This window comes from Rattus norvegicus, chromosome 1 (genome assembly GCF_021556685.1).
Source record: "Rattus norvegicus strain SHRSP/BbbUtx chromosome 1, alternate assembly SHRSP_T2T, whole genome shotgun sequence".
NCBI classification, from domain to species: domain Eukaryota; kingdom Metazoa; phylum Chordata; class Mammalia; order Rodentia; family Muridae; genus Rattus; species Rattus norvegicus.
Window position 1 is genome coordinate 89,626,829 of NC_141534.1, and position 24,630 is coordinate 89,651,458.

At 44.1% G+C, this 24,630-nt stretch overlaps 1 long non-coding RNA gene across 3 annotated transcripts; it reads right to left on the bottom strand.

Annotated features, from left to right (window-relative positions):
* Nucleotides 1-16,699: 16,699 nt before the first annotated feature.
* Nucleotides 16,700-24,585, bottom strand: LOC148007266 (uncharacterized). 3 transcript variants are annotated; one of them, XR_015646285.1, is made up of 3 exons: nucleotides 24,178-24,585; nucleotides 18,446-18,605; nucleotides 16,700-17,716 (listed from the first exon to the last, which is right to left on the bottom strand). It is a non-coding gene; the product is annotated as an uncharacterized LOC148007266 (long non-coding RNA). The 3 variants fall into 3 exon arrangements; XR_015646287.1 differs by lacking the exon at nucleotides 24,178-24,585 and adding an exon at nucleotides 20,477-20,615; XR_015646286.1 differs by lacking the exon at nucleotides 24,178-24,585 and adding an exon at nucleotides 18,943-19,114.
* Between the last annotated feature and the right edge of the window lie 45 nt (nucleotides 24,586-24,630).

Below are 24,630 nucleotides of genomic sequence, written 5' to 3' on the forward strand. Positions count from 1 at the left end.
ATCTGTTGGCAACTAATAGCCTCTGGGGGAGGGAGAATCCATTTACTCTAATAATATAGTCCCTGGTGGGTTAACCATACTCTAGGGGACAGTCCAACACCTAAAGTAGTTGGGCATCACACACTGGACTCAATGGCTTAAAAGGACATAAAGGTGGTTGTGTCAGGAGGTGGGGATGAATCTAGGAGTATTTGGAAAGGATGATACGGTCAAACACATCTTGGGAAATTATTATAGAACATTACTTTTTTTCTCTATCTTTATTAAATTGGGTATTTCTTATTTACATTTCAAATGTTTTTCCCTTTCCCGGTTTCCAGGCCAACATCCCCCTAACCCCTCCCCTTCCCCTTCTATGGATATTCCCCTCCCCATCCTCCCCCCATTACCGCCCTCCCCCCAACAATCCCATTCACTGGGGGTCCAGCCTTGGCAAGGCCAGGGGCGTCCCCTTCCACTGATGCTCTTACTGGGCTATTCATTGCTACCTATGAGGTTGGAGCCCAGGGTCAGTCCATGTATAGTCTTTGGGTAGTGGCTTAGTCCCTGGAAGCTCTGGTTGGTTAGCATTGTTATTCATATGGGGTCTCAAGACCCTTCAAGCTCTTTCAGTCCTTTCTCTGATTCCTTCAATGGGGGTTCCATTCTCAGTTCAGTGGTTTGCTGATGGCATTCGCCTATGTATTTGCTGTATTCTGGCTGTGTCTCTCAGGAGAGATCTACATCCAGTTCCTGTCAGCCTGCACCTCTTTGCTTCATCCATCTTATCTAGTTTGGTGGCTGTATATGTATGGGCCACATGTGGGGCAGGCTCTGAATGGGTGTTCCTTCTGCCTCTGTTCTAAACTTTGCCTCCCTATCCCTTCCTAAGGGTATTCTTTGGTTTTTTTTTTTTTTTCTTTTTCTTCGGAGCTGGGGACTGAACCCAGGGCCTTGCGCTTGCTAGGCAAGCGCTCTACCACTGAGCTAAATCCCCAACCCCTCCTAAGGGTATTCTTAAACATTACTTTTTTAAACACCTCCAAACTGGCCAGCTTGCTCATATATTCCATGTTATCTATTGGAAGAGTTCCCTGTTATCTTTATCTATGATATATGTTACTACTTGCTCTTTGAATGAAGGAGCTGAGCTGCTAGTAGAGCTATGTTGTTATGGCATCTGAGCTGGTGTGGTTTGGCAAGGTGTGATTTGACTGTTTATCCTGATACTCTCCTCACAGACCTAGTCAGCAGTATCCAGGGCTCTAGAGCATGCCACAGATTTGTGTCCATGGGGAAAGTGGGTAGAGATATAATTTTGTATAGAGTTCAGCCTAATTCAAAGGCATCGAAGTTCAGGCACTCCCCAATGATGAACCCAAGCCCGAGTATGTTGGCTATGATGGTAGACAAAGAGAAAGGGGCACAGTGCAGCAAAGATTCACAAGTATAGAGTGTGTTTGTAAAAAGCCCACAGACCTTAACATCAGGCAGTAAAACTCATGGACAGCACCACCTGCCAAAGAGAAGACAAAGACCTAATCTATCAGAATCCACAGTTCTGGGAAGATCTCTAGGTGAACTAACCTTGTTTTTTTGTTTTTTTGTTTTTTTGGTTTTTTTTGGTTTTTGTTTTGTTTTGTTTTGTTTTGTTTTGATTCTGTTGTTTCACTTCTGGCTAACCACCCTTGTTAACTAATGTATGACAACCTAGAATATGCACTTAAATTTTGTGCTTAGAAGCTTGCTGTGAGAAAGGCTTGGAGCTCCAATGGGAACCAAAGCATCCAATGTAGTTGTTGGCTGGCTAACAAAACCTTTCTATTGGCTTAAACCCATGTCTGAGAAGTATTCTCTGGTGAATGCACCAAAATATTTCTGAAGCTGCTACTGAGCTCCCCAGGGACCAGACCTTGAGACACCAGGGGTCTCAGAGCCCCTCAGAGTATTGAAGAATGCTGGTGTTGAGGAGGGGTCTAGGGAATGGGCAACCCGAGATGTTCTAGGTCCACAAGACTCCTTTTGATCCCTTGCTGCCTAATACTTCAGAGGAGTCTGAGACCTCTACCACAAGAGAAAACAAATTAAAAAGTCACCTCTGGGGGTAAGTCTGGCTAAGGAACCTTTCATTTGGACACATAGTAGAGGTCAATGGAGCTGCTCAGCTAGTGTCCTAAATCTCTGTGAGATGTCACCTGACTTCCCCTGTCCTCGTGTATGTTTTATTTCCCTGTATTTGACTGGTTTCTTTCTCTGGTTTGAGACCACCATGTCCACACCTCTTTAGGGGGACATGTACAGTTTTGTCCTTGCCAGATCACCCAGAGGAACCCAAAAAACTTCTGCTTATCCCATTCCTGGAGCACCTACCTGTATCCTAGCTTGACCCTTACTAACTGCCTGTGTCAGTCAGGTCCCTGTGTATGAAAGCAGGGAAGAGCAAGGCCTCTCAGTCAAAGCTATAGAGGAAATCTTTTGTGCAATGTGGGGAAACTTCACCTGTCAATAAAAGGCTGCCGGCCTATGCGCTTAGGCAGGAAATAGGGAGGTGGAAGTTCGGCACAGAAAGAGGATTTCTGGTATAGAGAGGAAGGCATGGGAGGGATTTACCCCAGAACTCTAAGGAAAATAGTCACATGAACTCTGAGAAGTAGCAAGCCATGTGGAACTCATAGAATAAAACAAATGGGTAATTGAGTTATGAACTAATTGGGGAACAGGCCCAAGTTTATGGCCTAAACATTTATTCATATAAAACTCAGCCTCAGAGTCACTATTTTGGGGAACTTTGGCATGGCTGGAAAGCTCAAGGTTACACAGGGCCACCTGTCATCTAAGCAGAATGTGCACAGAGTTGGGGAAGTAGTTACCCAAGGTAAATATTCCCTCTACACCCCTGCCTGCTCTAAGCAAGCCTGGGAAATGGAAAAAGAGGAAATTCTACTCCTTCCTCGTTCATGATGCATCTCACTCAATGGTCCATATAATTGGAAAACTCTCTGGAAATAAATGTAGAAAAATGCAGCAGGCCAAAACAAGGGCAACACAACTCAACCATGCAGCCTAGACAGAACAGACTTTCTCTTCTGTCCAACACTGATCAAGGACACCTGAAATAATTTCTACAATATTTTACAAGGGTTAAAGACAACTGCTAAAAAGTGACTCTCTCTCTTTGTCACCCAGTCTGTTCCAGAGAGTAGGCAAATGTTATAAAAGTCTAACATTTTTAAAGATAAAAGTAGGTCCCAGCTGCCGGATGTAACTCGAATGGTGCTTAACAACAGAGAGATGAGATCTTTTGACAAACTAAAAGCCACTATCATCTTCTCTGATGATGTGACACAGACTTACAGATCCCCCGGCAACATTTTGTTGTTTTGTCCTGTCAGAAGAATGTCTCCTAGCTGAAAGCCCTTCCCCCAATCAAAAGATACAGTTGGATAACCTCACAGATTGACAACAAAGGTTTGTGAGATATGAGCATAAGGTCTGGGTAAAGTATTAAGACCCAAATGGAATGTTAAGGCCTGGGTAACAGCTACCTGTCTAGCATGCCATTTTGCTCTGTTACTAACATAAGGAAACTTCCTTATATTTTGTTTCTGCTGTACTAGGAAACCTACCATGCCCAAGTTGATTACACATTCTGTTATGTTCTGTGCCCTTGGGAACCAGTCATGATAAAAGTCAGTAGAACTGCTTTGTATAGTTGCCCGCAATCAGCTTGGACCCGAACCAACCACCCAGCAACAAGTGTTCACGGTATAAGCAGCCCCTGTGATGGACCCCAACATAAGAGAGATTCCTGCACCAATATAAGAAATTATTTGGAATAAGACTTCCATTACAAGTAAAGGTCAAGTAAAGTTTAAGTTCCCAAGATCTCCCTGGCAACTGGCATCCTACATGTATGATGCAAGAGTTAGCATGGAATGGTGCCTTTTTAATATTTCCCACATGTGACTCTCCAACATGTGAGGCAAGAATCCACTAGAAATTTGATTCTTAGCCTATGAGTTAAAAATTTAGTTAGAAATTTGGAGGTTTGGTGAGAGGGGCTGAGTTGAGTCATGTGATGACTCAAGAGCTGGAACCTTGAAACAAAGAAAGAGGGCTCTGAGGTCCCCTGCTATGAAAAGAGACAAGATGGCTGCTCTGAGTCAGAGAGCCAGAGAATGGAAGCTGCCTACTTCTTGGAGCAGATATTGATTGAACTGAATTTATAAAATTGGGATTATTTGCTTTTAGGATAGATTTACATACAGATCTTGTCCAAATCACGTGGGGAATTTTTGCCTGCAGTTAGGAACTAGAATAGGGACAATTACTGACTTCAAGTAGAGAGCAGTGATAAATGCCAGCTACGAACAGATATTAACCAATAGGAGTCTGTGGCTCCAGGCAGAGATTATAACAGATAGATGGTATAATACGGTCTGCAGGAAACTCATGTTCTTTGTTCATGGGCCCCACGGGAGTTTTGGGTTAATTTCCTGGCATGACAAATTAGAACAGCCTAAAATGGGCTAATACAGTATTTGCTCAGTAGTTCATTTGTTTTGCATTGTTTTTATTATCAAAATGAGTGGGATTATGAGGCTTTTGGTTGTTTTATTATTCCTCTGGAAGTGAAGGCAGGATACAAGCTTTCCTGATTACCAACTGAAGGAAATACTGATGTGGAAGAAAGGTTTTGTCCTTGCACTATTAGAAAAGGTGACTAGCATCTACACATCTTCCAGAGTTACATGGATCAGATTTGATAGATGCAGAACGCCTGAATATAAATTCAGGTGAATCAAACAAAAATATTCTTTGTATCATCCCTCACATGGCACGAATGAACACTTACGATTGAAGCAGAATTTCATCCTAACTAGTCTGAATATCCTACACAGACTAATACAATCCATACAGATATCTTGATGACACTAAAATGTTGTATTGAGATTTGTTTATTACAGACTACACAGCCGTGGTGCGTCTCATTGTCAGACACGCTGAAATGACCTGCTTGAACTCCTGATCTCAGGGACTTTCAGCCAAATCCAGTCAGGACACAGACACCCTTCCCCTATTTCAAAAATATTCGATGACCATATTCAGCAGGAAGTAGTTATGAAGAGTCATTTTCCCAGTTCCCTGGGCATGGGGGCTGGAGGCATTTATTCTAAGTTACCTTTCTGGGGAATTTAGAAATGGTCATATTTTGAACAGGGAGGAAACAGCTAGAATTGATTGTGTAGCCATAATCTCATTTGGTAGAAATCTTTATGATAGTTACTAAGTTGAAGTCATAATTTCTTACTTTGATACAGAATTTATTTTGATACAAAATTAAGGTTTTTATTAGTATGAATTTCTTATTGATATAAAATTGGGTTAATATGCTTATTCTCATATAGATGTTGTGCCTATATAACACATTTAAGAATATAAGACTTAGACTCAGTCCTTGTATAACTGTTATTATAAACTGATCTGAGATGATTAAGCCTTTGAGTTAAAGGCCAGATAGCAAATTCTTGGCTCTGAGTTAGTTGCTGGGGTGTTTGCAAGATACTTCACTTAGAAATAGCTGAGAGTAATTAGCGGACAACAGTCCAGGTTACTTTACATAGATAGATGGTTTTCAAAGATGTCAGAAATCCACAAGATGTGATATTTACTTTTATTTATTCTTTTGTTGTTGAAACATATCTTCTCCTAGCAGCTCCCTTTTTGTCAATTCAAAGAAGAAATCGAGCATCCTTACCTCCAGGTGAGGTATAGTACTTTGTAGCTAGGTAGCCTCTGGGCAGAAATTGCCTATTTTGTCTACAGACAAAATTCTGTCTGAAAAAAAGGACACACTTGCTGAATAGTCAACCGATAATCTCTGCCAAGACAGGGTAATCAGTCCTTCAAAATTCCACATTACAAGATCTGTCAGATGTTCCTGGGCCATAAGGCTGAAGATTGATTCTCCTACTTCCTGACATACAGGGACTGTATAGGTGGGCAGCTGTCTCTACAATCTGTCTCAGTTCAGGAAGCTGTGTAGGCTTCCTATACTTTCAGATAATATTGGTCAATCTTGGATTTCTGATGGGGTTGAAGACTAGTTATAGTCTCATAGCCTACCAAGGCTATTTAGCATTGAGAGAACATATTTAATTGGATAGTTTTCAGATAGTACACAAGATAAACTAGGACATAACAAATATGGATTTATAAGCCTTTTTAAGTTAGGATAGATAACAGTGGGTTGTATTTAATTGACAAAAATTATGGACTGTGGGCTAGGGGTATTTTGTACTTTATAAATTACAGAATGGTAGTAGTCGTATTCAGTTTATATTTGAAAGAAAAGATTTTTTTAATGGACAGAAAAGGTGAGAAGTGGCAGAACCTTCCCTTAATGAATTTCAAGGAGCCAATCACTGGGCAAAAAGGTGTGACTTTTGGGTTGGAAAGGGTAAGCAGGAAAAAAAATAAGGCTTTTTTTTTTAAAGATTTATTATTTTATTATATGTAAGTACACTGTCGCTGTCTTCAGACACACCAGAAGAGGGCATCAAATCCTATTACAGATGGTTGTGAGCCACCATGTGGTTGCTGGGATTTGAACTCAGGACCTCTGTAAGAACAGTCAGTGCTCCTAACCACTGAGCCATCTCTCCAGCCTCCAAGATAAAGCTTTTGAATGGGAGATATGATATAGGACAAAATGTAGGTAGCGGAGGCCCCCAGTTCAAGCGGCAGATCCACCAGGATCTGCTATTGGAGGATTTGTATCTTAGAATAACTTACAAATTAGGATGCTAGTTGCTGTGTCCAGTGATTGTGTTACCTGTTGATTCTAAACTTAAAAAAAAAAATAGACATGTTCCTAAGAAAATCTCCTATCCCTAAATCCTGATTGGTAGAATAACTTGGCACATATGTTTCTGGATTTTAGGCTTAACACTGTAAGATCTAGACTCAGCATCATGGTTCAGTTCCCTACTCTGTACAGTGGCCCTGATCAGTCAGTATTAGTGTGTGGCATTCAATAAACCATCCCTATTTGACTGAGATTAATGTTTGAGTGGTTTGTGCGACAATTCTCAGACCCCAACAGGCAAAAAACAACCTCCCAAAACCGAGTTTCTATAATTCTTCAACAAATCAGTTCAGCTACCCCTGTTCATATAAAATAACACCAAATGATCCTGTATACGAGAAGAGAAATTGCAACCCATAATGCCTAAGGTAGAGAAACTGAAAGGCCCCCGGAGCGGGGAGACCCTCACTCAAGTCTCGGGATGATGCGACCCCCCAAGAACTCACCTGAGACCGTCCTTGCTGTAATAAACATGAGGTTTATTGATAAGAACCAGTGCACTGGGGTCGAGACTCATATCCCACGCAGGGGCAGTGGAGTTCGACCCTGAAAGGCTGGGAGAAAGGGTATTTAAAGGGAGAAACCACAACCCAAGGGGGCAGGGATGGTATCATTGGAAAGTGTCGAGAATACTAATGAAAAATCACAAGGAGGAGCTTCCTGTTTCTCAAGATTGTTAAACTTTATGGTCCATCAGTTCCTGGGAGGAGCTTCCTGTTTCTCAATATTATTCTCTAAGATTTTAATCTAACTTTATGGTCAGCTAGTACAGGTAGAGGGCAGGGTCTGGAATTTGAGGTATTTGGGGCTTTTTTAAACTTCTGACTTCTTAACTGCATTTTTTATTCTTTCAAAACAAACATCCAAAGGTCCTGCCAGTTATCCTGAAATATGTTGCTACTGTCTATAAAGAAACCTGGGACCTCTGATTCTCATGCGTCTGATTCTTCCTGAAAAACAGATGTATAATGCATTTGACCCAACAGAGGCATTCTTCAGCTGGGAGGACGGGTCTCTTCTCCAGTCCAGGAGAATCACCGAATCCTCACCGGTGAAAGAATAAAAACTACAGCCAAAAAGTCAGAAGTTTAGGAATGCTGTCCCACCCCTAAGAAGCCCTAAATACCTCAAATTCCAGACCCTGCCCTTTACCTGTAAGTAAGAAAAGGGTCACATTTCTTGAGTCTGCTCTCCTGGGATCCAGATAAAAGGGTTTAAGATAAGGCCCTTAGATAGGTGATCTCGACCTAGTAAAGATAAGAGGAAGCTTCTCCCAGGAACTAGCTGACCATAAAGTTAGATTAGAATCTTAAGAGAACAACCTTGAGAAGCAGGAAGCTTCTCCTAGGAACTAGCGGACCATAAAGTTAAGCAATCTTGAGAGACAGGAAGCTTCTTGTGATTTTCCAAAGATCCCACCCCTGCCCCCTTGGGTTGTGGTTTCTACCTTTAAATACCCTTTCTCCCAGCCTCTCAGGGTTGACACCTCTGTCCCCTGCGTGGGATACATGTCGGCCCGGAGATCTCCATAATAGATCTCCGTAATAAACCTCACTTTTGCATATTATATCCAAAATGGTCTCTCTGTGTCTGGGGTCCGCGATTTCCTGAGACTTGAGTAAGGGTCTCTCTTCAGGGATCTTTCACCGGCACTCAGATGGGAATCTCCCAGGCGTCCCTGGGGTTCCCCCAGACCTCCTGGGACGTCTCCCAGGGCAGCACAATCGGTGAGCCCCTGGCACATCTACTGCTCACACTCGCGTCTCTCCTGAGACATGAGCCTCCCTTCTCGCAAAACCAGAACTCCAGAACTCGCGAGCAAATACAGACCCAGAGTTTAGCCGGCACAAAACACAAGGACACAGACAAAGACACAGATGCTATCTCACCTCCAAGTGGGTCTTCGGAGACGAGGGTGGTCGCTGATCCCAGACGAGCCCCCAAATGAAAGACCCCCAGAGTGGGGAGACCCTCACTCAAGTCTCAGGATGACACAACCCTCCAAGAACTCACACAAGACCATCCTTGCTGTAATAAACATGAGGTTTATTGATAGGAACCAGTGCACTGGGGTTGAGACTCATATCCCACGCAGGGGCAGTGGAGTTCGACCCCGAGAGGCTGGGAGAAAGGGTATTTAAAGGGAGAAACCACAACCCAAGGGGGCAGGGGTGGTGTCATTGGAAAATCACAAGAATACCAGTGAAAAATCACAAGGAGAAACTCCCTGTTTCTCAAGATTGTTCTCTAAGATTTTAATCTAACTTTATGGTCAGCTAGTACAGGTAGAGGGCAGGGTCTGGAATTTGAGGTATTTAGGGCTTTTTTAAACTTCTGACTTCTTAGCTGCATTTTTTATTCTTTCAGTTCAAGTGGGTGCTACTGCCTAAAGTTACCAGATTTAGGAAGTAAAGGAAAACTGTGGAGAGCCTTGGGGGGCCACTTTCTTCTAGACACTTGATGGGAATGTGGCCAGGACAAAAGAAGTAGGCTCAAGGTGGAAATCTGACTTTGGGCCAGGACTCAGAAAATAGGCCCAGATTAAGAACATTTGCATTTGAGTTAATGCAAAGCTCAAAGAAGGCTCAGTGGAGACAGAGGTGTGTGGCACCTTTTGGCTTGGTCATCCCGACCAGCCCCTAGAAAGGTATTCATAGGATTTTGTTTATTGTCTTGCTTGTTCCTTGACCCAGAACTGATCTTATTATTCTGCATGTAATTGAAGTGGTATAAAAGCAGACTGGAAAACAATAAACCCACTTCAGTCTCAGAACTGGCTGGAGTCAAGTTATAATGTTGTCTAACTGTCTTTTTTCTTTTTAATCCTCACTCTTGCCCTGAAGAACCTGTTGACTGACTGAGCTGTCTTGGTCAAAAAGCATAAAAGTATCAAAGATTGTATTAGTCAGCTTTTGTGACCATAACAAGATCACTTTGACCCAGAAAGAAGTCTCTTAGTTGGGAAGAAATCTGAGGCACAGGATTCAGCCATTCCAGTTCAATGCTAGGTGACATATTTTGACCCCACTGAGATCCCTGTGGTCAGATTCTCCCAGACACAGGGAGGTGTTTATAACAATGTGTCATTTGCTATAGAAAGAAAGAAAGAAAGAAAGAAAGAAAGAAAGAAAGAAAGAGAGAAAGACACAAAGAAAGAAAGAAAGAAAGAAAGAAAGAAAGAAAGAAAGAGAGAAAGACACAAAGAAACAAAGAAACAAAGAAAGAAACAAAGAAAGAAACAAAGAAAGAAACAAAGAAAGAAACAAAGAAAGAAACAAAGAAGGAAAGGAGAAAGAGAAGGATGCTCAAGACAAACAGGTGCTAGTGTAAGATTCAAACTCAAGGACAAAGGCTGCCTTAGGGAAACACCAGGTGACTGGGACTTTAACACCCTGTCCAAAGAATTTAGGATAACACTTTGTTCCAGGAAATGAACTAACCTTGAAGAGGGAAGGGCCCTTAGCAGTCCCCCATCCGAGTGCCAAAGATACCTCTCCATTAAGGAGTATACATTGTGCATCATCAAGGATCAACTTGTGCTGTTGCCAAAGACTGTCCTCTACAAGTGTATAAAAAAAAGTGTGCTTTTGTCATTTGGGGTTGCCTCTGTCCCAGCTACAGGGTCACCCCTGTACATTGGATCATTAAACCTCTTGCTTGATTGCATCACTCTCCGTCTCCGGGTTTTCGTGAGTTGGACCTCTGGGACATAGGGCTGATCAGGTCCTACACTAGAGAAAGAGAAGAATGTTCAAGACAAACAGGTGCCAGAGCCTCCATTATTGCTCAAGACAATGACCCTTCCTGGGGCATTCAGGCAAGCTTCTACTTAGTATTTTGAATCTTCAACATCTTTTCTCCTTGAATCTTTAGATATTTGTATTTTATATGTATGGGTGTCTTGAGCATATATGTGTGTATATATCGCATCCATCCTGGAACAGGAGTTACTGACGGCCTTGAGCTACAACATGAATGCTGGGAATTGAACCCACGTCCTCTACAAGAGCAAGTGCTCATAACTGCTGGGCCATCTCTTTAGTCCTGAGTCTCCAACACCATCAATGAACATGTCTTACTGCAGGAATTGATCCATAAGATTAAGGTTCTCATAGTCATATATAATCGTTATCATAAGGTCCAAAGCCACATTAATATTTTCATTTAAATTCACTTCATTGTCCAGAAAAAAATAATAATAACTAGCCTTTGTAACTCTGAACCTAAAAGAAAGACTAAGAACATGGGTGAATGTGGATGACTGGCAGCAATGGAGGACTCAGAAACAGGGCCATTATGATACAACTGGGAGTCTGGTGTCAGGAGCAGACTGGGAGAATTGAATGTTTTTAAATATATTTTTGAAATTATGATATATTTATATCATTTTCTCCTACACTTTCCACCCTCTATACATTCTCCCATGTACCTTCCATTCATGTATTTCAATTTCATACCCCCTTCTGATTTAATTGTTCTCTCTCTCTCTCTCTCTCACGCACGCACGCACGCACGCACGCACGCGCACACACACACACACACACACACACACACACACACACACACCAAATATGTATTCCTAAATACAAGTTGGGGTTTGAAAGAACAGGCTCTGATCAGTTCCTGTATTTATGAGACAACAGCCTCAAGGAGAGAGCATGCTTGGAGGACTTTAAGTCTTCACTGCAAATCTTCTACCCTCAGTCATTGTATGACCCATCCTGTATCAGTTCCATGTCTAGAATCATGTGCAGGAAAGGATAATTCAACTCAATTTGTAATTGAAAATCTTATAAACAAAGTAAAAAACAATGACAGTAAATTAGAACGCTGGAAAGATCCCAAGTGAATAACAGGGCCACCTGGCCAGGGCGTGTTCGCACAAGACTGGAGATGGAATGAACGACTTTCAGTTCCAACCTGGGCCTCAGGAGGTGACCTTCTCAAGAAATTCCAAGAGCTGAGTGATGAGCAGTCTGCCAAGAAAATCTCTTTGCTGTCTCAGACATGGGGGTGGTGTAGCCACAGATGACGACTCTGGAAATGGAACAGCGCAGCAAAGGGATAAAACACTTTCATTTTAGTTTTTATTGTTTTTGGAATTTCATACAGGAGTATTTACGCAATTCATACCCTTTCCTCTCCCAACTCCTTCTGTGCCCTCCCTTACCTCTCAAATAAAGAATCTATTCTGTGTTTATTACATTGTTATGCATAGTATATAATATTATATAACATATAATATTCAGTCTTTTTAGTGTTGCTAGCATGTGCATAGGTTTAGGGCTGGCCACATGGGATTGGATAACCTATCAGGGAACTTAATCCCAGGGGAAACCTGATTTTTCCCTCTCTCTCAACACTTATTGATTACCGACAGCTCTTTATCTAGTCCATATGAATCTTTTCCCACATACGGTGGCATGTCAACTGATGCCATTCATGTTTGTTGGACAAACATGTGGTTGAGAATTAATGGAAACGCCTGCTCCCATAGGCATCCTGATTCTCTGGTTCTTACAAACTCCTCCTCCTCTTGCTGCTCCTCCTTTTCTTTCTCTTCCTCCTCATCCTGCCCCTCCTTCTTCCCTCATTTTTCTTCCTTATTCTGTTCTTTCCCTCCCCTCCCCTCCCCTCCTTCCCTCCTTCCCTTCTTCCCTCCTCCCTTCTTCTCTTTCTCCATGACACTCCCTTAGAGCTAGGATGCACTGTAGCTGTGCAGCCCACAATCACTTAGACTTCCCATTTTACAAATTTTGAATCTCTGTATCTTCTCCAACTGTTTCAAAAAGAAAATTCTTTCATGGGGCATGAGCGGCGAGAGCTTTGGGTACAAGGAAAAGGTTTCAGAACACTAGAATTATATTGGTTTAGGAGAATGGCCGCAGTAAGTCTTCTTCTGGTGTCTATGGCTTTCACAATATTACACAGCCCAGCCCTAGGTGAGATAACATCCCCCATCATTCTGCAGACCCTCCTGGCTATCTCTAGAAAGGTGGACTGCACGACAGTTACCAGTAAGGAAAATGGAGCACTTTGAAATGCTTCAAGCAAAGACACTGACCAAATACGGTGATGGACAATCACATAGGCAAAGATCGTGATCACATCATAAATCAAGGTGGCATTGCCCACATGGATGGAGCCACTCTGTCTGATGAGTCACTCAGCTGTTCAGACTCCATAGCACCACTGTACACTGAGACATCCTCATGTGGGCAGCACTTCAAGGCCAGCTCATTTGTGTAACAATGTCCTCTGAAACAAAACACACCATCCAGGAAGAAAGCTTGGTCTTACCCAGATCTAAAGAGAAGTTCCTTAAGTCTCAGAAAGAAATCAACTCACAAATCTCAGGAAGTCCCTGAAACCTTCTGCATTCACAAGGTCCCTTGCCCTCCCAAGGCTGTATAAGGGACAAGAACTGCTGGGGAGAAGAATCCCAACTGTTGAGCTTGCTCAGAGTCCTGAAGTGAGCTCCAGGCTTCCAACGTCTGAGAGTTCCAACTTTGATTGGGTTGACTTTTGGTATGCAACCATCTTTGTGTCACGCATGCTCCTATAGGTGACCCACCATTCCTTCCTCCCATGATGACAAAAAATTCATTGGTTCACAGAGATAGATTCAGTGGCACCATTACTGTTGAGGCCTGCTCCCCTAGCACAGATGTAATAATTTTGTTCCACGCCTGACAGTCATTGGCACAGAAAAACAGTTTGACTCAGAGCAGGGTCAAGCTGCCCCACATACCCTGTTGTGTACTGTATGTTCTGAGCATAGTGAATGTTATGAAATTCCACAACCATAAACTCCACTTAGGACTGATCAGTACAGTTAGAACTGTTTCATCTAGCTAGCCAAACACCAAGCAGCACTTCCTGCACCTGCACATGAGTTCATTGTGGGGTTTGTGGGGTTTTCTTCCTTTATAAGCTGGCCCTGACATGTGTTCAACATTCCACATCAGCTCCCAAAGGCTATGACCCTGACTGATCAGTCTTGGGGTGTGCATTCAATAAACTATCCCTATCTAACTGAGATTGATGTTCATGTGGTTTATAAAGTGATTGCTGAACCCCCAACAATTACTTTGGTTTGCCTTCAGTGCCCCACATGGAGTGAGTGTCGTGTGCTCACATCTCCCAGGTATGAAGTCACACAACAGTCTCCATTCCCCTTTTCCTGTTTCTTCATTTCAGTTCCCGGAGGAGCACCAGGATAATAAATATGGTGGACTCAGACGTGATGCAGACAAAAACATCTCCCACCTGTACTCTCATCACACCCACAGGGATGTCCCCCTGGACCCACCTCTGCTTTGGTATGGAAGTCAGAGGTCAGAGCTAGCACAATACAAGTGCTGGCTCCATCACACAAGGGTTCCAATGCCTCTTGCTTTTACCAAGAACCTCTAGACTCCCATCCAACTTATAGTAACAGTTGTTGATGGAATGGGAATTTAACAACTGGGGTCCTGTATAAGCAAGCACGGAGCAAAACACAAACAGTGGCACAGGCTGCTGAGGCAGGAAGTCAGAAAAAATACTGTCCAGGGTCTAAGTTCCTAAATCTATCACTTGGCAACAAGAGGTGAACAACTAGGGTGTGGGGGAGCTGTGTGTGTGCGCTCTCTCTCTCTCTCTCTCTCTCTCTCTCTCTCTCTCTCTCTCTCTCTCTCTCCCCCCCCCCTCAGGGCTCCTAGTTCACAGTGCTTCATGCATGCTGTGCTACCATTATGCCCTGTTTATTTCTGCTTCTTCCAACTGGATCTGCTGTCAAATCCTCACTGTTTACTACTACAGACATTTCTAGCCCTGAGGGAAAGGATTTAGCTTCCAGGTAAGAAGACATTCCCCAGGGCATGAAGTTCAATTGGGGGGAACTACCAGGCAATGCACTTTTAAGAATCTAAAATAGAAGCTGGCTCCAGGGTCATGAGAGCAGGAGAGCTGTCCCTAACCCTCACCATCGACAGCATTCAGGAGAGCTGGCCCCATATCTCCCAGGTACAGCACATTAGAGCAAATACTGGTGGCAGGAGACAAGATGAGGCAAGCCCAAGGGCATGAGCACAGAAGACCCTCTTCCTTGATGCTAGTCTGCCCTGAGGTGGCATGGACAAGGGAGAGAGAACCCATTTTGCCCCTTTCAGCAGGAAGGGGAGCTGGCCCTTAGATCTTGAGAGCTGGCTGTGGTGCTGGGTGAGCCAGCTAAGTCAGTGCCGGAGAGCTTCCCCTGGTGGCTGGCAAGCTAACTGACTCAGCCACCAGCCAGGCTCAGATCCAGGTCTTTGTGAGCTGACTCACCCCAACATCTACCCCATCTATGGACACCTAGAGCATGTGAAGTTTGAAGTATTGAAAGAGTTGAAGGATCTCCATGACACAGGGCAACAACAGGATATCCAACCGAAGTCCCAGATGAGGATCTAGTATTAATAGTGTAACCTGAAGCCAGTCATCCTCAAACCAGACGGATGACTCAATGCAATGAACATTTGCAAATAAAGATGGGTGAACCAAAGGGCATACTGTGTGATACGCTACACCTGTCATGAACATACTTCGGTGGTTGGCTGGTTTAGTTGGTTTTCTATTTTTGGTGTTTTATTTTGAGGGGGACAGGTTGCATGGGTGGAGGGTAGAAAGGAAGGGATGCAGAGATGAGTGGGATGGAGGTACAGGATGGGAAATTCACAAAGAATCAATAAAAATTTAAGTTATTTTATTTATTTACATTCCAGTCATTACCCCCCCCCCAGGTCCCTTCCCACAGTTCCTCATCCCATTCCTCTTCCCCCTTGCCTCTGAGAGGGTGTACACACACACACACACACACACACACACACACACACACACACACACCAAGCCTCCCCCTTCCCAGGGACCTCAAGTCTCTCTGGGATCAAGCACCTCTTCTCCCACTGCCGTCAGACCAGGCAGACTTCTGCTTCATATGTGCCAGGGGCCTTGGACCAGCCCTGGTTCATGCTCCTGGTTGATGGCTCAGTCTCTGGGAACTCCCTGGGATCTGGGTTAGCTGAGTCTGCTGGTCTTCCTATGCGGTTGCTCTCCCTTTCAGCTTCTTCAATCCTTCCCCTAATTCAACCTTAGGAATCCCCAACTTCAGTCCAAGGGTTGGGTGTAAGTGTCTGCCTCTGTCTCAGTCAGCTGCTGGCAGGGCCTCTCAGAGGACAGCCATGTCAAGCTTCTGCCTGTAAGCACACCATAGCATCAGTAATAGTGTCAGTCCTTAGTGCCACCCAGGAGCTACATCCCAAGTTGGGCTGGTCATTGGACCGCCTTCCCTTCAGTCTCTTCTCCATTTTTGTCCCTGCAGTTCTTTTAGACAGGAACAATTCTGAGTAAGAAATTTTGACTGTAGGTTAGTAACCCTGTCCCTCCACTTGAGGCCCTACTTACTGGAAGTGGACTCTTCAAGTTCCTTCTCCCCAATGTTGAGCATTTGGGCTAAGGTTACTCCCAATGAGTCCTGAGAGTCTCTCACCTCCCTGGACTCACTTTCTAGAGGGGCCCCCCAACTCCCACCCACCAAGTCTGCTTATTTCCATTCATTCTCTTGGCCCTCTGGGCTTATCTCCTCCCCTCTCTGACCCAGGTCCCTCCCTCCCTTTGCCTCCTGTGATTATTTCCTTCCCCATCTAAGTGGGATTGAAGCCTCCTCACTTGGGCCTTTCTGCTTGTTACACATCTTATGGTCTGTCAGTTGTATCCTATGTATTCTGTAGTTTTTGGTTAATATCCACTTATCAGTGTATAAGACTCTCAGAGAGAATCTTCCCTCAGGAAGGAGATCCTCAAGCCCCAATGACCAGTCCGAGTCCACAGGCTGCAATCTGCGAGAGGATTTTTATTGATCAGGAAGCACAGGTATCTGTGGGCGTCCCAGTCAATTCGGAAGACTGGCACGCCTAGCAGAACCAGGGATGGGTTTTTATAGTGTATTGGGGAGCAGAAGCAGGCTTACAGAAGCAGGGATGTGATTGGTGGAGTAAATGAGGCATACGTGTACATTACCTATTTTGGCTATAATCATAACAGTGAGTTAGCAAAAAGTACATGGTGGTCGGGTCTCCCGGGGGGGTCAGGGACTGTTTCTTTTTCCCTGCCAGGTGGCCCATGGAGCAATGCCCATATTTTAGTCTGGTTTCTGCATTTTGTTTTCTTTTCTGGGCTATTTTGTCTAAATGTTGGGTCAGCTTGTCCCACAAGTCTTGGGACACATTTGAACTTCTTGAACTTTCTCATAAGGCTTATTTTAGTTCCAAGCCTGTGTATTAAAACTTATCTTTCATTTCTATGTTTGAGGGCCTAGGGCTGGGCTTGTACAATTCCCTTTCTGGAAGGGGGTCTTTCAAGTGAGTGCATACCATGCATGTTTTGTATTGTTTTGGTTTGTGGGGGGATGTTTAATTTTCTGCAGTTCTTTATACATCCTACATATAAATCTTTGTCTGCTGTCTAGTTGGTCAAGACTTTCTCACTCCTTTAATCTGAACCGTAAGGAGTCTGAGGCAGAAGGATGCCCGTTCAAAGCCAGCCTGTGCTTCTTCACCAGACCGTACTAATAATTTTTTTAATTGAGCGTTCCAGCATTGTGAGAGCACTGAGACGGTACCTGGTTGTGACCCGACACAGTTTCAGTCTCTCAGGAGGACTGCATCAGAAAAGAGAGCAGTCACTTCTTCCCATCAGTAGGGTGCAGCATCAGATGGCGCCTTTCCAGGTGTTCCAGTTCTCATGGGTGGCTGGCTGTGGTCCAGCTGATCTACATTCACAACAGATATGTGGCCAGATGCCCAGGGCAGAAAATCTGAGACTGATTGCATGTAGCCTGTGTCACTGGTCCTGGGGGAAGATAGATAGCATTGCTACAACACAGAACAACAAACCACTGTACTGCACACGTTTACCTCTCCATCTGACCACTGCACACTCTTGTAAACAGAGTGGAATGGAGCTGAGAATACAGCTCAGTGAGAGAGCGTTCATGAGGCCCTAGGTTCAATGCCCAGTGTCACAAATAAAGATAAGAATGTGGGGCTGGGTATATGGCTTCGATGGATCCTCTTCCAGAAGACCTAGATTCAACTCCCAGCACCCACATGGTGGCTCACAACCACCTGTAACCCCAGCCCCGGGGGATTCAGTGACCTCTTTTGCACTGCTGGGGCACCAAGCACACACACATAGTGAATTTACCTGCATTCAAGCAAAGCACCAATATACATAAAATAAATTTAAAATCTTGAAGAAGAAGAAGAAGAAGAAGAAGAAGAAGAAGAAGAAGAAGAAGAAGAAGAAGAAGAAGAAGAAGAAGAAGAAGAAGAAGAAGAAGAAGGAGAAGAAGAAGAAGAAGGAGAAGAAGAAGAAGAAGAAGCAGAAGGGGAAGCAGAGGAGGAAAAAGAGGAAAAGGAAAAATAAAAGTGTGGAACCAGTGTTCAGGCAGCACCTCACTGCAGACAGTGAAAACATGGACACGAAGCAATGCTTATTTTATTCTTTCCTTTTAAAATATTATCACACATTCATTGTACAGAACAAGCAACTCAATGGTGTCATTTTATTGCATTTTACCCCATTGCTCTCTCTTGTCTTCTCCCCACTCCTGGCCCCAGTCTTCTGGTGATTAGCACACAGCTGGTTTGCCAAGGGGAATTAAGTAAAGGGTTTATAAGGTGCCAGCAGAGGCCCGGTGACCAGGTCAAAGGCTCAAAGCTTGTTAACTCCTTGTGAACTAGAGAAAAAATAAAGGAAAAGAATTTAAATCTTTTACAGAGGCAATATGCACGCGTGAACACACACATTCTGGCTAAGCTTGACCATTTGTCTCAACTCTACGTGTTCTTACACACTTACATACATACACATGTATTTACACACATATGTATAGATAAACAGACATATGCTTATATACATTTGGTGGACAGGGCTGAGCCCAGAATACCACATTTGGATGGATGGGTGGGTAGGTGGGTGGCTGGAAGGATGAATGGATGGGGCAGAGGCCCCCCAAGCCACACTTTATTTCCTTTCTCTGTCCTTTTAATAGTCAAAAGTTCTTAGAAACTTGCCTCATAGATAAAATGCTACACAAAAGGAGTTACAGAAGGATGCTGACATGAAGTCCAAAGCAGTGTGTCATCCTCTGACCTCGAAGTTCTGTGATTATAAGTTCAAGGCCACAGCTGCACATGGACCTGCTTTACCACAGTGCACACCTGTGGCGTGATCCTGGGATCTGACCTAGAACGAACGGTTTTTCCTTGAACACAAATTTTTCGGAAGTTTATTTCTCTTTTTAGTGTAATTGTGAAAGCTTATTTTACAATTGCTTATTATGCTGCCTTTACTTACTATTGTATGAGGAGTGGGCACATTCTATTCTGATTCTAACTTTATTACATCTTTCTGGCAAAACAACTAAGACCATCTCTTAAAACTTTCTGCCTGCTTTTGTACGTTTGCTGTCACAGCACAGGTGTGAAAACCACCCATGATTGAAAGCCAAAATGGGGGCTGGAGTGATGGCTCAGAGATGGCTCTGCTTTTCCAGAGGTCCTGAGTTCAATTCCCAGCAACCACATGGTGGCTCACAACCATCTATATGGGATCTGATGCCCTCTCTGGTGTGCCTGAAGACAGCCACCGTGTACTTATATGTAATAAATAAATAAATAAATATATATATATATATATATGGAAATGGACAACATTGTCCTAATTGGACATGTAGATTCATGCAAGTCCACCACAACCAGCCACCTAATCTACAAATGTGGTGGAATTGACAAATGAACCATCAAAAAGTTTGAAAAGAAGGCTGCTGAAATGGGAAAAGTCCCTTCAAGTACACCTGGGTCTTGGACAAACTGAAAGCTGACCGTGAACATGGTATCACTACTGGCATCTCCCTGTGGAAACTTGAGACCAGCAAATACTTTTGATACCCCAGGACACAAAGACTTCACCAAAAACATGATTACAGGCACATCTCATGCCAACTGTGCCACCCTGATTGCTGCTGCTGGTGTCGATGAATTTGAAGCTGGTATGTCCAAGAACCGGCAGACCCGTGAGCATGCTCTTCTGGCTTACACCGTGGGTGTGAAACAGCTCATTGTTAGTGTGAACAAAATGGATCCCACTGGGCCACCCTACAGTCAGAAGAGCTATGAGGAAATCGTTAAGGAAGTGGGCAGCAGCATTAAGAAACATGGCTACAACTGTGACTCTACTATACTTACAGGCCCTGTCTTTCAGAGATAATTGTATTGGTCTCACATCCATGCCAAATTCACATGCTTGCTACTTGGGACCACCTACCTGCTGAAGCACAGCCAGACTAAAAATAGAACCAAAATCTCTGAGGAGCTGCTTGGGGACTCACTGAGAGCCTGGTGCATTCAATTGCTTCTCAAACACCGAGTCTAAATTCCCACTGGATTTGTGTTTCCCTGTTTACCTTGGTAATAATTTTTTTTAAACTCACCTTTTACTGTTTAGGTATGGTCTAAAGCTCGGGACCTGCTTGAGGGTTTTGAAACACCTTCCACATAGAACTACCCAATAATGAGAATTGCTGTGTGGAAGCTTTTCAATACAGACCTCCTCGCTCTCATCACCTTCTGTCAGAGTTCCTGGATTGAATGTGTGGCCCGGGACGATCCTTCTTCCAGAAGCATCAGAAGTTTGGGCACCCTGGCTCGGAAGCTCTGCCGCCTTGCTTCGGCCTCCACAGGTTGTACTACAACCCACGGGGAGACAAAGAGGAACAATACTACACTATTCATGTCTAAACTACATTTTCATCATACGCAATCAAGATGGAGATGACAAAATAACAGTACAACACATTACAGAGTGTTTCTTTGCACAAGGGACCCCCCCCCCCCGGCAAGCGAACCAACAAGCCAACAAGAGTGCTGTCTTTCCGCCTATTTTGTGAGTCTCAGGGGTCGTCCCTAAAACTATATCCTTCTTTTCATTCTCACTAGCATGGATTCTGAAGACCCTCTTCTTTGGATTCCAACTTCATGCTCTTCACTAAATAACTAAAGAACTTTAAACTACAGAATTTAGGGTTGGGCAGGTTGAGGGCATGGTGAGCCCTTAAAATTTCCAAGGTGTGGAGTTTGAGGAGCCTAGAAACCGCAGAGTGTTTTTGGTTGGCAGACTGCACACAGGGGATGGATATCTCTTGCAATAGGATTTTCCTCCCTTGCTCTCCAAGAGACGTTTGCTTGAGTTAGAACGTTAAGCGGTGCTACAGAATCTTCATGCTGAGAGATCTTGGTGCAGGCTCCTGAATTTTTTATGGGTTTTCCCCCACCCACCATTACCCTTCCTGAGTCACCCCTATGAGATCACTTGTATAAAACCAGCCGAAGTTTCCAGAGTCTTTATGACTGAGGCTCCTGCTCCCCTTCCACCTCCTACAGTGCTGCAGCAGAGACAGACCATGGTGGCTAGGGTCTTAGGTAAAGAGATAGTAGCCCAAGGGAACATAGATGTTATAGCATCAGTCTTTACCACTAAACCTCAAACATGTCTTTCTTACCAGCTGCATTCTCAGCCCCACACCTGCACCCCAACCCCAGTCAAACATCCTTGCTAGCCTCCCAACTGCGTTGCAAGCCCCGTGTCTGTGACTTTTAAAATCACCCAAGAGCCTTCCCTGCACTTCCTCACAGGTCATCCCAGACCTGCGCCACCACTCAGGGTCAATCTCAAACCTACCATGAGCTGTCTGCCTCAAATAGATGACTCAGTGGCACCGTCTTGTGGCCTCCATCCTGGCTGCACCTTACACATCCTCCTTTCTTCCATTCTCTGTCTGGGCTGCAGCCCTGGTTTCTGCCCTCCTGCACTCAGCAGGAGCCACAGGTGAGAAGGACCACACAGTGAGGAGGAAGAGAATGGCTATGGATGGGGGTCCTAAGCTGGCCCGTGTAGATCATCCAGCTGCCCTCTTCCCAGATACTGGTCTACTGTTTTGCCAGCCAGCAACAGATGTGGAGACCAGATGTATAACCCCTTGACGAAGTGCGGTGACAATGACACCACCCTCACTATGCCTACTGGCCCTGTTTCCAGCATTGCTGTCTGGTGTTCCAGAATCAGAGCACCGTTGTTAGGTTAATGGTCTCAGGCATGAAGTCCAATTGCAGAACCTCCCCCATCTACACAATTTGTGCCAAGGTGAGTTTTCTGGAGAAGGCAAGGACAGACAGAGCATGTATGCTATTGGTACAGAGACAGGCAGATAGATCAGTGGAACAGAACTGAAGAACCAGAAATGAACCCTCACACCTATGGTCACTTGATCTTTGACAAAGGAGCTAAAACCATCCAATGGAAGAAAGATAGCATTTTCAACAAATGGTGCTGGTTCAACTGGAGGTCAGCATGTAGAAGAATGCAAATCAATCCATTCTTATCACCCTGTACAAAGCTTAAAGTCCAAGTGGATCAAGGACCTCCACATCAAACCAGATACACTCAAACTAATAGAAGAAAAAGTGGGGAAGAGTCTCAAATACATGGTTACTGGGGAAATTTTCCTGAACAAAACACCAATGGCTTATCCTCTAAGAACAAGAATCAACAAACGGGATTTCATAAAACTGCAAAGCTTCTGTAAGGCAAAGACACTGTCATTAGGACAAAATGGCAACCAACAGACTGGGAAAAGATCTTTACCAATCCTACATATGATAGAGGGCTAATATCTAAAATATACAAAGAACTCAAGAAGTTAGACTCCAGAAAGCCAAATAATCCTACTAAAAATGGGGTACAGAGCTAAACAAAACATTCTCAGCTGAGGATTATCGAATGGCCAAAAAGCAGCTAAAGAAATTTTCAACATTCTTAGTCATCAGGGAAATGCAAATCAAAACAACCCTGAGATTCCACCTCACACCAGTGAGAATGGCTAAGATCAAAAACTCAGGTGACAGCAGATGCTGGTGAGGATGTGGAGAAAGAGGAACACTCCTCCATTGTTGGTGGAATTGCAAACTGGTACAACCATTCTGGAAATCAGTCTGGAGGTTCCTCAGAAAATTGGACATTCCACTACCTGAGGACCCAGCTATACCTCTCTGGGGCATATACCCAAAAGATGCCCCAACATATAAAAAAGTCACGTGCTCCACTATGTTCATAGCAACCTTATTTATAATATCCAGAAGCTGGAAAGAAGCCAGATGCCCTTCAACAGAGGAATGGATTCAAAAAATGTGGTACATCTACACAATGGAGTACTACTCAGCTACCAAAAACAATGACTTCATGAAATTCATAAGCAAATGGAATGAACTAGAAAATATCATCCTGAGTGAGGTAACCCAATCACAGAAAAACACACTTGGTATGCACTCATTGATAAATGGATATTAGCCCAAAAGCTGGAACTAAATAAGATGCAATCCACAGACCACAGGAAGCTCAAGAAGGATGACTAAAATGCGGATGCTTAAAAGGGGGAAAAATATCCATAGGCGGGGATATAGAAGCAAAGTTTAGAGCAGTGACTCAAGGAAGGGCCATTCAGAGCCTGCCCCACATGTGGCCCATATATATACAGCCACCAAAACTAGATAAGATTGGTGAAGCTAAAAAGTGCATGCTGAAAGGGACGGATAGAGATCTCTTCTGAGAGACACATCCAGAGCACATCCAATATAGAGGTCAATGCTAGCAGCAAACCACTGAACTGAGAACAGGACCCCCTTGGGGAGAATTAGAGGAAGGTTTGAAAGAGTTGAAGGAGCTTGCAACCCCATAAAAACAACAACGCCAACCAACCAGAGCTTCCAGGGATTAAACCACTACTGCAAGACTATACATGGACTGACCCAGGGCTCCAACTGCATATGTAGCAGAGAATAGCCTTGTTGGGGCACCAGTGGAAGGGGAAGCCCTTGGTCCTGCCAAGGTTGGACCCCCGTACAGAGGAATATGTTGAGGGGCAGTAAGGGGGATGGATGCGGGGAATACCCATATGGGGGAGGGGGAGAGGATAGGGCTTATGGACAGGAAACCGGGAAAGGGAATAACATTTGAAATATAAGTAAAGAAATATATCTAATAAAAGATAAAAAGAAAAAGAAAAAAAGAAAAAATCTCAAGTTTAATCCTCCTGGCCCATGCACATGGTCTCTTCACCTCTTCTCCTCCTCCTCATCCTGGTTTCTTGGGACTGAGATCAGAAGTCCTGCCCTGTTGTAGTTAACTGGCTGATCAACTCTTTATCAACCAATCATAGGTGGCAGAAAACAACTTTTACATTACGTTGAGACTACCTGGACTGCAACCAGATGCCTGGGCATAGAAATCAGCTTCTGATCTTTTTCCGGGTGGAACCATGGAGGCTGTGCCAGAGAAGAAAACGAAGGTGTGCCTAAAAACTCTTGAGAAAAAGTGAAGGAATTTCGCAGAGTTGAAGGTGAAGCGTCTGAAGAAGAAGTTTGCCCTGAAGACTGCGAGAGGCAAGGAGAAAGCTCATCCATGAGAAGGCAAAGCACTCTCACGAGGAGGGCAGGCAGATGTACCGGACTGAGATTCCATGGCTAGGATGGCAAGAGAGATAGGAGCGTCTATGTGCCAGCAGAACCAAAATTGGCATTCGTCATCAGAATCCGAGGTATCAGTGGAGTAAGCCCAAAGGTGCGTGAGGTGTTGCAGCTGCTTGTCTTGGGCAGATCCTCAATGGCACCGTTGTTAGGCTCGACAAGGCTCCAATCGACACGCTGAGG